The 13,645-nt window shown below is 39.0% G+C and overlaps 1 long non-coding RNA gene across 1 annotated transcript; it reads left to right on the top strand.

Moving 5' to 3' along the window:
* The first annotated feature begins 1,113 nt into the window (after positions 1 to 1,113).
* LOC116692189 (uncharacterized) lies at positions 1,114 to 13,383 on the top strand. The gene is made up of 3 exons (XR_004332657.1): positions 1,114 to 1,224; positions 5,852 to 5,853; positions 13,373 to 13,383. It is a non-coding gene; the product is annotated as an uncharacterized LOC116692189 (long non-coding RNA).
* Positions 13,384 to 13,645: the final 262 nt, after the last annotated feature.

Here is a 13,645-nt window from a genome sequence, read left to right as displayed (position 1 = left end):
TACTTTGAGTTTGTTTTTATTTGTTCTTGGATCTGAAACAACTAGGCAATCAATAGATTAGTTGACATAATTTCATAATCTTTGTGTGAGCAAAAATGCTTAATATCAGGTGAGGATTTTCAACATTTCTCTGTTTTATATCATTGTAAATTGAATACCTTAGAGCTTTGGAATGTTGGTTGCACAAAAGCAATTTGAAGACGTCACTTTGGGTACTGGGGAATTGTGTTGTGCATTTCCCACCATCCCCTGACATTTTCAGACTAAATGAGTAATCAGTTAATGGAAGATGACTTTATTATGAAAATAATGGGAGCCCGGATAGCTCAGTTGGTAGAGTGGGTGCCCATCTATTGAGGTTTACTCCTCAACGCAGCGGGCCAGGGTTAACTCTGACCTACGGCACTTTGCTGCATGTTGTTCCCCCTCTCTTTTCCCTTTTATTTCTTCAGCTTCAAATGCCTCAAAAATAATCTTAAAAATAAATAAATAATGAAAATACTACTTAGTTGCAGTCCTAGTTCTCATGATATAAAACTGATATATAAAGTTGACCTGTGTAGGAATGGACAAATTCAGTTCTGATGGTCTATTTTAATAGCAAATATTGAATTTTCACATCTGGATACTGTGGTGAGTCATTTTATTTGTATAATTTATTGATCAGGGATTTTTTTTTATTACCTCAGTGTTTCTGTCCACTAGATGACAAAGCTGAAGCTCGAAGAAGAAATTTAAAAGTAACTTTCAACAACAACATATTTTGCTGACGCTACCAGCTGCACAGTCACATTATAACCACTGTAATGTATGCCAGAGTTTTGAAATTAGAATTTAGTTTTTATTTGTCAGGTTTAGACATTTAAATTTCATTACAAACACTCCTTGAGAATTCCAAGATGTTCCTGGGGTAAATCACTAGGATAAATGCTTAGTGTCCAACTATATACAGTTTGTTTACGATATTTCATAAAACAACAGAAAACCAATAGTGATGAGTCCTGATCAGTAAACAGAGGTTTGGCTGGTGATGGGGCAGGAAACGTCTTAACGCACAAAGTTACCACCTCCCTCCTTTCCCCCATTTTTTTTCTCATCTTACACCTGCAGGAAGCGTCATGGCTCTGCAAGAACCAGATTTTGGATGTGAACTAGCCAAAGAGTTTTATTTTTTATCTTCAGTCTAGACTGAAGACATCAATCTGACTGTTACTAGAGAGGTGAGTACCAGAGGAAGGACAGCAGGCCAGCATTTGGGCCACAACATGATTTTTCATTCATACGTACAGGGAGATACTTCAATTTCTATCACTAAATCCACTAATAATGTGCTGTATATTGAAAGAGCTGGTTTCTGCTTTTACCTTTCAGCTGAGGATATAATGCTAACCTTTTTCTGAAGGATTTTAAAATTAAAAGGCTTAAATGTCTAATTAAAGCTATGTTTGAAATCTTTTTTTGTTAATTAAAGACATATTTTTACTCTCTTTCATGTTACTCTAAAAGGGAATCCTGTTAAGCCAGGTTCATTCTAACTTAGAGTGAGATAACACAAATCCAGTGTGTCACTCGGGTAATATCGGACCATTCTAATGTAGGATTTTAAAATTAAAGGCTTTAATGTCCGTTTTAGGGTAGCTAGATATATGGCTTTAACAGCCTGAAAAATAATTCAAATATAGCTTTACTTGGGCATTTAAACATTTAATTTAAAAATCCTACATAAGAATGGTCCGATATTACCTGAGTGACCCACTGGATATGTGTTGTCTCACCCAGTGTTGGAATGGACCTGGCGTAAATGGAGGATTCCGTTTTAAAGTAGCCTGAAAACAGTAAAAATATGGCTTTAACAGCCAGACAAATATTTCAAATATAGCTTTAGTTGGACATTTAAGCCTTTAATTTCAAAATCCTACATCAGAATAGTCCAATATTACCCGAGTGACACACTGGATATGTGCTATCTCATCCAGAGCTGGAATGAACCTGACGTAACAGGAGGATACCGTTTTAGAGTAGCCTGAATAAAATTGGAAATATGAATTTACTTAACAGCCTGAAAAATAAATCAAATATAGCTTTACTTGGACATTTATGCATTTAATTTTAAAATCCTACATTAGAATGTTACAATATTACTATTATTAGAGTCACACTAACTCTGTGATGTCCTCCCCCAGACTTGGAACGAAGCTTGCTTAACAGAAAGATTTCGTTTTACAGTAGCCTGAATAATATGGCTTCAACTTTTTAAAAAAATTTTAAAAAACCCAAACAAATTTAAAAAATTTTAGGTTTTAAATTTTTAAAAAATCCTACATCAGAAAATTCCGAAATCCCTTTGATTGACACACGGGAATATGTTGTCTCCCCAATTTGGGAATAAACCTGGTTTAAACCGGAATTTTTTCTTTTTTTGGGATAGCCAAGAAGAGGACAATATCCCTTTAAAAGCCTAAAAAAATTTTTCAATATAGCTTTATTTTTAAGCCCTTCTTTTTTAAAACCCTACTCAGAATTTTTTCCGATATTCCCGGAGAGTCAAAACCAATATTTTGTCCCCCCGGAAATTTGGAATAAGCGGCAAACCCAGGAGGTTTCTTTTTTAGCTTAGCCTAAAAAAGGGGGAAAAATTTCCCCCTTTAAAACCCGGGGAAAAAAATGCCCAAAATTTGACTTTTAACCCCCAATTTTTCCCAATCCCCATCAGAAGCCCCAAATTACCGGGAGTCACCTGATATTTTGGTCTCCCCCAGAGGGGGAATAAAGCTTGTTTCACAGGGGGGTTCCTTTTTACAGTATTTCTAAAAATTTTTAGGGCTTTGACAGCTGAAAAGATTTAAATATAGCTTTAATTAGCCCTTTTAAAGCCTTTTTTTTTAAAATCCAAAATCAGAATCTCCGATATTACCTGAGTGACCCCTGGTATGGGTTGCCCCCCAGACTCGAAGGGAAGCTTGTTTAACAGGAGGATTCCTTTTTAGAGCATCTAAAAAGATTTTAAAGACCCTTTAAAAGCCTGAAAAAATGTCAATATAGCTTTGTTTTTAACCCCTTCTTTTAAAAACCTACATCAAAAGGTTCCCAAATTCCCAAAAGGGGGCCCAACTAACTCGGGGGGGGGTCCCCCCGGGGGGCCCCATGGAATGAAGCTTATTAACAGGAAGATTTTTTTTACAGTACCGGAAATAAAATTTAAATTTTGGGTTTTAAAACCCCCTAAAAAAGATTTTAAAAAAAGCAAAAATTTTGGGGCCCTTTAAGGTTTTTAATTTTTAAAAATCCTAGTAGAATGCACGATTTTTACCTGGATCCATGACTTTTTGATGTCTCTCCCCGATTGGGAAATAAAGCTCGTTTTAACAGGGGATTCCATTTAAAAAATACCCCTAAAGAAGGTAAAATATTCCAAAAAAAGCCTAAAAAATGTAATAAGCATCCCCCTTTTTTAAACCCCTTTAATTTTTAAAATCCAAAACCCCAGAAAGGGTCCGATTTTATGGTAACACACTGGATGTTTTTTCTGCCCAAAGGGGTTGGGAATGAAGTTTGTTTAAAAACGGGGATTTTTTTTTAAAGAGCTTTCTAAAAGGGCCTAAAGACACCTTTAAAAGCCTAAAAAAATGTCAATAGGGCTTCATTTTTAAGCCCCTTTTAAAAACCTTCCAGAATGGTCCGATATTACATAGTGACCCATGGTATGTTTTTTTAAACCAAAAGACGGGGAATGAACCTGGCTTTAACGGGAGGTTTCCCAAATTTACAGTAGCCGAAAAAGGGTGTATATGGCTTTTTTAACAGCCTAAAAATGTTTTAAAATAACTTTAATTAGAAAATTTAACCCTTTTAAATTTTAAAATTTTTACTCAATGCCCCAATATTCCTGAGGACAAATTAATATGTTTTGCCCTGCCCCCGGTTGGAAAACCCCCCTTACGAAACCGTAGGTTTTCCGTTTTAAGTCCCCTGAAAAAGAAAAAAAATATCCCTTTTAAATGCCTAAAAATGTAAATATATTTTTTAAATTTTTTAACCCCTTAATTTAAACCCACATCAAAACCCCAATTTTCCTGAGACCCCCACTGAAATTATGTCCCCCCAAGACTTGGAAAAAAGTTTGGTTTATTACATTCCTTTTAAATTTCCTGAAAAAATGTTTAGGTTTTGGGACAGCCTGAAAAAGTTTTTAAAATATAAAATTTAAATTGGGTTTTTTAAAGGCCCTTTAATTTTTAAAGCCACATCAGAATAGCCCCGATTCCCTGAGGGCCCACCTGGGTTTTGGTTTTGTGCCCCAAGATTTGGAACCCCCTACTTAACATGGGATTGTTTTAGGTAGCTAAAAAAGAGAAAGTTGGGCCAAAAATTTCCCCAACCCGGGGGGTTTGGGGAACAAACTATTTTGGGGCCCCTCGGGGAATTTGGGGAACCATTTTGTGGTTTTTAAAAAAGCCTTAAAAAAAGGGCCCGGGAAAGGAAAGGGGAAAGGGCCCGCTTTTTTCCCATAGAAACATTTCAGCAACAGGCAAAAAAAAGGGTTGGCTTCACAAAAATGTTAAACAGAAAAAACCCACAGTAAAACAGTTAAAACAAAGCATTAAAAAAAAAAAAACACTAAAAGCCAGTAAAAAATAGACACATAAAACACAGGAATAAAAAATTCAGTGCGCAAAAAGAAATTTTTAAAAAAAGAGCAGTCATTTAAAGAAACTGCCAAAAAGAAAGGTTTTCAGCCTTGATTTAAAAGAACTGAGGAAATAGCGGGATTGCAGGTTTTTTGGGGGTTTTTCCAGATTTTGAGGACAAAAAAAATGAAAGCTGCTTCAAACCCCGTTTTAGTTTGACTCTGGGGACAGAAAAATAGACCCTTTTCCCCAAAGACCTGAGAAAGGGCTGGGTTTTTTCAAAAGTTTTAGTGCAGAAACAAAAGTATTTTTGGGCCCAAAAATTTCAGTGATTTTAAAAAATACAAAGTTTTGAAAAAATTCTTTTTTAAAACCCGGAAAACCGTGTAAAGACTTCAACTGGGGTGAGTGACCATTTTCTTGGGCTTAGTGAGGACCCAAGCAGCAGCGTTTTTGAATCACTGCAGTGTTGAAATTTTTTTTTGGGGAGACCGTTAAAACCTGGTTACCCGTAGTCAAGTTATGAAACGAAAGCATGGGGAAAAGTTTTTTTCCAAAACCTGGGACACTGTCCCTTTTAAACCCTTTAATTTTTTAAGGGGGATAAGGGGGACTTTTTAATTGGGCTTGATGTTGGGTGTTAAAATTAGGCGGGGTCCATGACCCACAACAAGATTTCTGGGTTTTCCCCGTTTTTTTTTAAATTGTTGATTGAAACTAGCCAGACTTTAAAAATTTGTTCCCCTTTTTTCCCCCAAAAAAAACCCCCCTCCGTTTTTCCTTTTATTTAATTTTAGGAAAATTCTGTCCCATCCGGCCGGGTTTAAATTTTTCGATGACTTTTGTCGATTTTTTTTTGGACTTTATTTCCCCCGGCAATAAGGTTTGGGGGAAATTTGGGGTAAACCCCCCTAACTATTGGGGGTTTATTTTTTTTTTCTCCATAATCTGGGCAGTGGGGCAGAGATGTTAAAAAAAGAGGCCCCAGAATGGCCCTTTGGGGATCCGCTGCAATTGTTGCTCAGAGTATATTAAAATTGCACAAAGCATCCCATTCTTAGTAGGATTTCAAACCATTTTTAGTACGGCCAGAGAGCCCTACCCAGTTTCAATTTGGTTAGAAATTGTGGCGACCGTGTCAAAGCGCACGAGATCAAGTAATACTAAGTTTGAAATTTTCCCATATCGTTTAAGGTGGATGTCATTAAAAATTTTTACAAGAGCCGTTCAGTGTTTTGGGGTGGTCAGAAACCGCTAAAAGGTATCAAAACTGTTGTTAGTAAAGGGAAAAGGGGTTTGTAGAAAAAACGTTTTTAAAGTTTTATTAAAAACGGAAAGGGTTTTATACGGCCTGAAATTGCCCCTATGAGTGTCTAGATTTTTTTTTAAAGGGCTTGATTTACTGGGGGTTTTCAGGGCCGTGGAAAAATACCTGAAAGAAGAGAGTGTTCCAAAAACGTGAAAATCAGAAGCCAAACAAGTCAAACATTTTGAAAACACCCCAAGCTGTCCGTGATTTGGAAAACATGCTTACCGAGGGGCCCGCGGGGCCCGAGGTGGTTTTCTTTGCGTTGAATAAGTTTTTCAGCCCCCGGAAGGCCCGGCGACATCTCGGCAAACGCGGTTTCGTTGGCATTTCGAGTGTGACCATGGCCGAAATATTTACGTGCTTGTCGGGGGCGGGCGGGGATAGGCCTACTGTTTAATGAAGAAAAACGTGAAGATCATAAAGGGAAAGTGAGTTAGATTTGCTTTAGATTAACTTTTAATTTTTATGAAACTTTTAATTTTTAGTTTTAAATTTTAAAAAAATTTTCTATTGACAATTTTTGTTGAAAGTCAAGAAAGGGGACCCTAAAAATTTCTACCAGTTTTTTTAAACTTATTTAAAGCTAAATGTGAAAAATTTTGTGTTATTTTCAGGGAGCAGTTACAAAAGGCGCCCAAATTTTTACCAAAATTAAAATTTTTCTAAGTTTTCTGCTGGAATCCACCTTGAAATCCACCCCCTTGGGACTTGGGTAAACCCGTTTTTTTGGATCAAAAGTTATCCAAATCCTACTGCAAGTTGAAAAACCCCAAAAGGGGGTTTTTTTCCAGTTTAAAATAGGGTTTTTCCCTGATTAACTGATTAGTTCCTTTTTCCTTTTTAACAACCCCTTTTCAAGATTTTTAAATTTCCGGGTAACCAAACCCATTGTTTCCTTTTAACAAATGGCCCTTTAGGATCACCCAAAAATGGATAACCATGCCCCAAAAGGGTGGAATCACAATTAGAAAAAAATAGTAAAGCAAAAAAGTAAAAGTTGGGGGGGGTAAAGTTTTATTTTTATTGAAAAGAAAAAAACCAATTTAAAAAAAAAAAAAAAAAAAACCCCCCCCACCCTTTCCCGGGCCGCTACTGAGACAACACAAAACTGTACATTTGGGGTATTTTAAAAAATTTCATTTAAAAATGTAAATTTAATTAAAAAAAAAAAATTTAAAGTCAAATACCCAACAATAATTTCAGACTTCCTCATCTGATGTGGAGAGACCAGCTTGCCTGAGCGTAGCCTTTAGGAGGCGAATCTCAAGTCTGGCCTTGGTTTGCTGCAGTTTGGTCAGAGTCAGTTGTTCCTCTCCCAGACGAAGCTGTGCTTCTGCCCTTTCAGTCTCTTTTTGCAGAAGTTGATGAAGGGCGCTTCATGCCTTTCCTCTGAGATCCTGTGGCAACTAACACTGGCTCAACCATGAGGATCCAGCTTCTTCCCTCAGGAACAGAGCTGAGATTCAATATAAATACGCTCTCTGGATCAGCCTCAGGAGGAACTGGCAGATTCTCTCCTACTCCTCCTCAATCCAAGGCTCGCCATCCCTACAACACCTTGAATACCATGGAGAGCTTGCGACTTCTCACCTCCAATGATGTCGAGGACCACATCTGTGTAATCTCCCCTCTTAAATGGCTTGTTGCCTGTTTGTGGTTTTTGGCTTCAGCATGGTCCTTTGTGTGTCCTGGCCTTAAGATTCTTCCACCGCAATTTGATTTGGTCTGTGGTCCTCCTCTGGCCAGACCTATAGCATTCACATTTTCTGTGATTAAAATCCAAACATCATTTTTTTTTGTTGGTATCCTTAGCAGATTTAAAAACTTCCACTATTGTTCCATAATGGCACCGAACACCCTCTAGTAGTGCATTGGTTTCAGCAGCAGTGAAGTTACAGCTTCTTGAGTCCATGGTTCCGTTGCTTTACTATAGTGAACATTGTTCATCAATTATAGGCCTTGGGTCCAATTGCCTCAATTGAACACAAGCCAAAACTAATCAGTTGTATCAGGTGTGTTTGAAAAAGAGCAATTACACAGCCATATAAATCAGCCTTTCTCAGAGGATTCACAGAGAGCCAGTGAAATGGCAGGTGTTGTCCACCGTCACCACCACTTTGCCAGGAGAGGATACCGTCAAAGGGTGTATGTTGAACGTACCAAGCCACTGGAGCAATACAACACTGAGGAGCTGTATGTCCGGTTTCGCTTTGGGAAGGCTGATATAGAGTACCTTGTGAACCTTCTCAGGCCAAAACTTCAACACAGAACCCAAAGGAGTCACGGTCTGTCTGTGGAAGACCAGATCCTCATTGCTCTCCGATTTTATGCATGTGGGACTTTCTATCAAGTTGTTGGTGACTATATGGGAGTGGTGAAATCAGCTATGTGTGATGTGGTGAGAGATGTGTCAATCGCACTGGCCATCCTGGTCAATGAATTTGTTTCTTTTCCAAAGGACAACCAGATTGCCCAGGCCAAGCGCAGCTTTTTTCTTTTGGGGAATATGCCCAATACTATTGGAGCAATCGACTGCACACATGTGCACATACAAGCACCTCGTGAGAATGAATGGGAGTTTATAAACAGAAAGGGGAGGCACAGCATCAATGTCCAACTTGTGTGTGATGCTGACCTCATCATCACCAACTGCGTTGTCAAGTGGCCTGGGTCTGTCCATGATGCACGCATCCTGAGGGAGAGCACTCTATATGGAGACCTCCAAACCAACCGACCAGATGGCATAATATTAGGAGACAGTGCCTACCCACTCCTACCATGGCTGATGACTCCTTTTGTAACAGCAAATACACTGTTCAAAGTTCAAAGGCACGCTTCAACACTGCTCATTGCAGAGCAAGATGTGCAATTGAGCGTTTAAATGGAGTTCTTAGGAGGCGCTTTGCATGCCTTAACTACCTGAGAGCGGAACCACAGAAAGCATGCAACATAACCCTTGCTTGTATTGTCCAGCACAACATCGCTACTAAGCGCAATGTCCCTCTCTGTGCTGACAATGATGCACCTGAGCCCCTTGGAGACCCTAACCAACCTCCTGCATTCTGCAAGAACGAGCAAACAGGACGTGCAACAAGGGACGCAATAGTTAGACACTATTTCTGTTTTGGATTTCAAAAATCAGTGATTGCCATTCTTTGCATTTTTTGGGTTATTCTGTAATCATTGCATGCATCACTAAGAAATATTCTAAAAACAAAAATATTTTCGATTGTGATGAATATATAGGCCTATATACACCGGCCACTTTATTAGGTACCCCATGCTAGTAACGGGTTGGACCCCCTTTTGCCTTCAGAACTGCCTCAATTCTTCGTGGCATAGATTCAACAAGGTGCTGGAAGCATTCCTCAGGGAGTTTGGTCCATATTGACATGATGGCATCACACAGTTGCCGCAGATTTGTCGGCTGCACATCCATGATGCGAATCTCCCGTTCCACCACATCCCAAAGATGCTCTATTGGATTGAGATCTGGTGACTGGGGGGGGCATTTTAGTACAGTGAACTCATTGTCATGTTCAAGAAACCAGTCTGTGATGATTCCAGCTTTATGACATGGCGCATTATCCTGCTGAAAGTAGCCATCAGAAGTTGGGTACATTATGGTCATAAAGGGATGGACATGGTCAGCAACAATACTCAGGTAGGCTGTGGCGTTGCAACGATGCTCAATTGGTACCAAGGGGCCCAAAGAGTGCCAAGAAATATTCCCCACCCATGACACCACCACCACCAGCCTGAACCGTTGATACAAGGCAGGATGGATCCATGCTTTCATGTTGTAGACGCCAAATTCTGACCCTACCATCCGACTGTCGCAGCAGAAATCGAGACTCATCAGACCGGGCAAGTTTTTCCAATCTTCTATTGTCCAATTTCGATGAGCTTGTGCAAATTGTAGTCTGTTTCCTGTTCTTAGCTGAAAGGAGTGGCACCCAATGTGGTCTTCTGCTGCTGTAGCCCACTGCCTCAAAGTTGGACGTACTGTGCGTTCAGAGATGCTCTTCTGCCCACCTTGGTTGTAACGGGTGTTATTTGAGTCACTGTTGCCCTTCTATCAGCTCGAACCAGTCTGGCCATTCTCCTCTGACCTCTGGCATCAACAAGGCATTTCCGCCCACAGAACTGCCGCTCACTGGATGTTTTTTCTTTTTCGGACCATTCTCTGTAAACCCTAGAGATGGTTGTGCGTGAAAATCCCAGTAGATTAGCAGTTTCTGAAATACTCAGACCAGCCCTTCTGGCACCAACAATCATGCCACGTTCAAAGTCACTCAAATCACCTTTCTTCCCCATACTGATGCTCGGTTTGAACTGCAGGAGATTCTCTTGACCATGTCTACATGCCTAAATGCACTGAGTTGCCGCCATGTGATTGGCTGCTTAGAAATTAAGTGTTAACGAGCAGTTGGACAGGTGTACCTAATAAAGTGGCCGGTGAGTGTATATATCAATTATTGACAGAACAAAATGTATTGTTTTTGGTCAATTTTGACAGCTGTTTGGGGGATTATTTTATGAGGCCAAATTCTTTCTACTTCGCTGTAGGCCTATACTGAAAGGCTGATTACGTTAAAGCCTACCTAATCACTGTAGCCTGACGGATGAACAAATAAAATTAAAACCTTATGAATAAATAGGATATCTTGTAAGATACTGCATGATCCAAATATAGTGTTTGATACATTTTTAAAGTTTTAACTACATTTTGGGCATGAAATCCACGCTGAGTCCACCCTTCTGATGGGATCAGTTTAATCCAGATTTTTTGGATTAAAGTGATCCAAATCCTACAAAAAAGTTCTGAAAAACCCAAACTAAAGGTTTGATCCAGATCAAAACCAAGATTGGATTATGTGATCTAATCCGATTATGTAATCCGTTTTTTCTTTTGAAAAACCCATTTTCAACATTTGATCCAATCCTTTATCCAAAATCCTAGTGGATTACTTTTGAAAAACTGGGCCCAGGTTAGATCACGGAATCCAATCCTAGTTTTAATCTGGATCAAACCTTTAGTTTGTGTTGTTCAAAACTTGTCAGTAGGATTTGGATAACTTTGATCCAAAAAAACAGGATTATCCTGATCCCAACAGGGGGTAGGATTTCAAGGTGGATTCCAGCACAAAAACTTTGGTCAAATAATACATTTGCATCATTTAGTGTACAGTGGTGTGAAAAAGTGTTTGCCCCCTTCCTCATTTCCTGTTCCTTTGCATGTTTGTCACACTTAAGTGTTTTGGAACATCAAACCAATTTAAACAATAGTCAAGGACAACACAAGTAAACACAAAATGCAATTTGTAAATGAAGGTGTTTATTATTAAAGGTGAAAAAAAATCCAAACCATCATGGCCCTGTGTGAAAAAGTGATTGCCCCCCTTGTTAAAACATACTATAACTGTGGTTGTCCACACCTGAGTTCAATTTCTCTAGCCACACCCAGGCCTGATTATTGCCACACCTGTTCACAATCAAGGCATCACTTAAATAGGAGCTGCTTGACACAGTAAGGTCCACCAGAAGATCCTTAAAAGCTACACATCATGCCGAGACCCAAAGAAATTCAGGAACAATTGAGAAAGAAAGTAATTGAGATCTATCAATCTGGAAAGGGTTATAAAGCCATTTCCAAAGCTTTGGGAATCCAGCGAACCACAGTGAGAGCCATTATCCACAAATGGCGAAGACATGGAGCAGTGGTGAACCTTCCCAGGAGTGGCCGGCCGCCCAAAAGTACCCCAAGAGCGCAGCAACGACTCATCCAAGAGGTCACAAAAGACCCCACAACAACGTCCAAAGAACTGCAGGGCCCCACTTTCCTCATTTTGGTCAGGAAAGTCCCCCCATCAGGAAAAAACTGGGCAAAAATGGCCTGGGTGGGAAGTTCCCAAAGGGGAAAACCCCTGCCCGAGCAAAAAAAACATCAAAGCTCGTCTCAATTTTCCACAACACCTCTTGATGTCCCCCAAACTTTTGGGGCAAATTTGTGGGGCCCATGAGACAAAAGTGGAACTCTTTGGAAGGTGGGTGGCCAAATATATTTGGGTAGAAGGGAACCCTGATTTCAAAAAAAAACATTATAAAAACAGTAAATATGGTGGGGGTAGTGTGGGTGGTCTGGGGGTTTTGCTGCCAGGGCCCGGAAGACTTTCCGTGATAAAAGGAAATTTAATTCTCTGTTTTACCAAGAGTCCTGAAGGGAATGTCCGACCAATTTTTGGTACTCAAACTGAAAACAGGTTTTTGCAGCAGGACCCAAAGAAACCTAAACAACCTCCGAATAATTTTTTCCGATTAAATATTTTGAACAAAATGGCCCGATACTTTAAAAAACGGGCTTTGGAAGATGGGGTCAGGTGATCCTAAAAAAAGAAAAAAGGGGGTATCCAAACCAGATCAATTTTAAAGCAAAATTTCATTTTTGGAAAGATATGATATAAAAAAAAAAAAAAAAAAATACCCTCATTTTTTCCCCTTAAAACACTTTATGTGAAAATTTTGTGATAATTAAATTAGGCCCTGTGGTCATGGTCTAAAACATGTTTTGGGGAAGGTAACCGGGGGAATTTACCTATGACCACCCCAAAAAATTTTTAAATTCGTTTCCATGATCTAAATGGGCGTGAAGGGATAAAGGAATGGGCTGATGAATGTTTCAGAAAAACCCCCAAAAAATAAGCCTCCGGGCATGGCAGATAACCCCAAAAAATTAGGCCGGGTGTGTTTGTGTGAACGCGGGGTTTTTGATTCTTAACCCCTAAATTTTTTCCAAAAAAGGGGTAAAAATGGGCCGGGGGTTTTTCCTTGGGGGGCCAAAATTATCGGGTCTTTTTTGGGTTTTCCCGGCTTTTTTTGCAAAAACTTTTGTTTTTCTCCCTTCTTGGGCCGGGGTTTTTCAAAAATTTTATTGGGTCAAAATGTTTGGGGGGTTTGGAAATCCCTTTTTTCCAAACCGGGTAAAGGGAATCCCTTTACTTTTATGGGGGGTTTTTCAAAGCAAAAGGATTTGGGTCACCCTGTCCAAAATACACGTTTTAAGATTTTTCCCAAAACGGGGTTTCCCCTGCCTTTAAAAAGGACCAATTCACAAGTGGGCACCCCCCTACTTTCAAAAAGGGAGAAGGGGCCAAAATTTGGGGTTCTCTTTAAATTTTTTTTTTTGAGACAAAAAACAAAAAAACTTTCCCTTCCATTATAATTTTTATAACCCCTCACGAGCCACTACAAATAAAAACCCAATATACATTTAAAAAAACATTGGGGGAAAATTTTGGGAAAAAAAACCCTTTTTAATTTTAAAGGGGGAAAAACCCGAAAATTTTTATTGAGGTTGGGTTTTTGAAATTAATTTTCGGCAATGAATGAGAATTAATTTTTTATTTTTTTTTGTTATTTAAATCGTTTGGGGGAGGTTTAAAGAGGGCAAGAATTTATTTTTATTTTTTTTTTATTTTTTGCTTTACTAAACTTTAAATAAGGTTAAACAAAATCAAGTTCAAAATTAAAAAGTATTACGCTTAAAATTCCCAAAAATTATTGACCAAAATTTTAAAATTTTTCTAAGTTTTTTTGGTTTTGGGCCCCCCTTGGAAATTTCCCCCCTGGAAATTCCCAAAACCCCCCTTTTGGGTCAGGAAAACCTTTTTTTTTTTTGGGGCAAAATTATCCAAACCCAATGACAAAT

This window comes from Etheostoma spectabile, chromosome 7 (genome assembly GCF_008692095.1).
Source record: "Etheostoma spectabile isolate EspeVRDwgs_2016 chromosome 7, UIUC_Espe_1.0, whole genome shotgun sequence".
Lineage (NCBI taxonomy): Eukaryota > Metazoa > Chordata > Actinopteri > Perciformes > Percidae > Etheostoma > Etheostoma spectabile.
The sequence above is the reverse complement of the archived record's forward strand: the minus strand, read 5'-3'. Positions and strand labels throughout refer to the sequence as shown.